This window comes from Oncorhynchus kisutch, unplaced genomic scaffold, assembly GCF_002021735.2.
Source record: "Oncorhynchus kisutch isolate 150728-3 unplaced genomic scaffold, Okis_V2 Okis03b-Okis08b_hom, whole genome shotgun sequence".
Taxonomy (NCBI): domain Eukaryota; kingdom Metazoa; phylum Chordata; class Actinopteri; order Salmoniformes; family Salmonidae; genus Oncorhynchus; species Oncorhynchus kisutch.
Genome location: NW_022261980.1, coordinates 11,359,849 through 11,362,348, shown reverse-complemented (window position 1 = coordinate 11,362,348; position 2,500 = coordinate 11,359,849). Strand labels below are relative to the sequence as shown.

General features: G+C 53.9%; 1 protein-coding gene across 3 annotated transcripts in view; it reads right to left on the bottom strand.

Annotated features, from left to right (window-relative positions):
- LOC109885244 (tropomodulin-3) overlaps positions 1-2,500 on the bottom strand; it is a 55,813-nt gene that overhangs the window by 52,664 nt on the left and 649 nt on the right. The window lies entirely within an intron of this gene.

The following is a 2,500-nucleotide window of genomic DNA, read 5'->3' as shown; positions in this document are numbered from 1 at the left end:
GGACAGCGTGACAGAAGTGTCCCCCAGGACTGGGCAGCGTGACAGAAGTGTCCCCCAGGACTGGGCAGCGTGACAGAAGGTAGTGTCCTCTCCTCTCTCCTCTCTGCTCGGCGGCAGACAGAAACAACATGGCAGAGAATTCCCCCCACAAACACTATCTGGTGTAATAACCGTTTAAATGATTACACCTTCCCAACTCTAATGGTAGAAGTATGAGCATCCTACTAACAGGCTGATTTCTCCCTCTGTTGGAGCGGACAGAAGTAGAACCAGCTGAGCAGTATCAGACCTGATTATCCTGCTAACAGGCTGATATTCACACACACACAACATGCTGAGTTGGCATCTCTGAGCCTGTTAACCTGCTCCGGATCAGCTGTAGCTAACGCATTTGTTGTTGTTGTTGTGTAGGAGACAGACAGACAGACAGGACAGGACACACTGCCCTCGCTTGGATGAAAGTCTGCTAAAAGGCATCTCTCTCTCTCTCAAGTGAACGGCACTATGACCTCTGTCTTTATACTGCAGACAGAACTACTGTCCCTCAGGACTGGACCGCGTGACAGAACCGTCCCCCAGGACTGGGCCGCGTGACAGAACCGTCCCCCAGGACTGGGCGGAGTGACAGAAACCGTCCCCAGGACTGGGCGGAGTGACAGAACCGTCCCCCAGGACTGGGCGGCATGACAGAACTGTCCCCCAGGACTGGGCGGCGTGACAGAACTACTGTCCCTCAGGACTGGGCGGCGTGACAGAACTACTGTCCCTCAGGGACTGGGCGGCGTGACAGAACTACTGTCCCTCAGGACTGGGCGGCGTGACAGAACTACTGTCCTCAGGACTGGGCGGCGTGACAGAACTACTGTCCCTCAGGACTGGGCGGCGTGACAGAACTACTGTCCCTCAGGACTGGGCGGGCGTGACAGAACTACTGTCCTCAGGACTGGGCGGCGTGACAGAACTACTGTCCCTCAGGACTGGGCGGAATGACAGAACCGTCCCCGGGACTGGGCGGTATGACAGAAACCGTCCCCCGGGACTGGGAGGAGTGACAGACCGTCCCCCGGGACTGGGCGGCGTGACAGAACCGTCCCCCGGGACTGGGCGGCGTGACAGAACCGTCCCCCGGGACTGGGCGGAGTGACAGAACCGTCCCCCGGGACTGGGCGGAGTGACAGAACCGTCCCCCGGGACTGGGCGGAGTTGACAGAACCGTCCCCCGGGACTGGGCGGCGTGACAGAACCGTCCCCGGGACTGGGCGGCGTGACAGAACCGTCCCCCGGGACTGGGCGGAGTGACAGAAACCGTCCCCCAGGACTGGGCGGAGTGACAGAACCGTCCCCCAGGACTGGGCGGAGTGACAGAACCGTCCCCCAGGACTGGGCGGAGTGACAGAACCGTCCCCCAGGACTGGGCGGAGTGACAGAACCGTCCCCCAGGACTGGGCGGAGTGACAGAACCGTCCCCCGGGACTGGGCGGCGTGACAGAACCGTGACAGAAGTTAGAGTTTTTCTCTTTAATGGTAAAGCTTAGGGTCTGGAGGGGACATGCTGATTGTAGATCTGTGCCTGTGATCAACTTCACACCTGGGCTAACTCACCCGTTTCCTTATAAAGGCTTTCCTAGACGGCTTGGGCCACACCCTGCATTCAGAACAAAGCCGTGTTGTGACCACATAAGAGATGCAGTCTTTCAGGTGGCAGATAAGGATTGGAAGCCACTAAATAAGCACCTTTTGTGGAGGGCTGCTGAACCAGGGTGTATCACGGGACATGAGGCATTGTTTCTGCTGCTACTAACAATGGAAGTGCCCGCGCACACACACACATCGCATCTGCTATTTTTCTTTCTTTCTCTAACACACACACACACACACACACACACACACACACACACCTTGTTTACATGGTAAACAGTCTGAAATGCATGACAACCATGCCGATTTGAGTTGAGCAAGACCCACGTTTAACTGAGTCACCTCTGTAAAACCTTATAGTTAAGATGGGCAGCTAGCTAGCTGAGTGAATTTCAAAACGGATTGGTTTGTTGTTCTGACAACGACAGACTATACCTGTTGTCTTCGGCGCATGTGACAAATAAACTGTGATTTGACAGACAGGCGCGGCCCTGTTGCGACAGGGAGGTGGCGTACTGGGGTCCACAGGTCCTGTAGCGATGCTGTAGGACCCTGATCAACAACAACAAATACTAACTTGGCAATGCACTAAAACATACAAGCTGTAACGTTAGTAGGTAAATGAAGTCACACTATCTAGCTAGTATAATAAGAAGATGTATTTAGTTCACCAGTTTTCTATATCATTCTGATTCAGTAGCTACGGACTATTTCGACCAAATAAATGATGATTTGTCTGTAAAGCTCGTGGATCACAGATAATATAACTAGGTAACTAACTGTCTGTCTGTCTGATAATATAACTAGGTAACTCACTTAGCTGATTAGCTAACTAGAGATGAGGAACAGAGCTAAGAGGGCA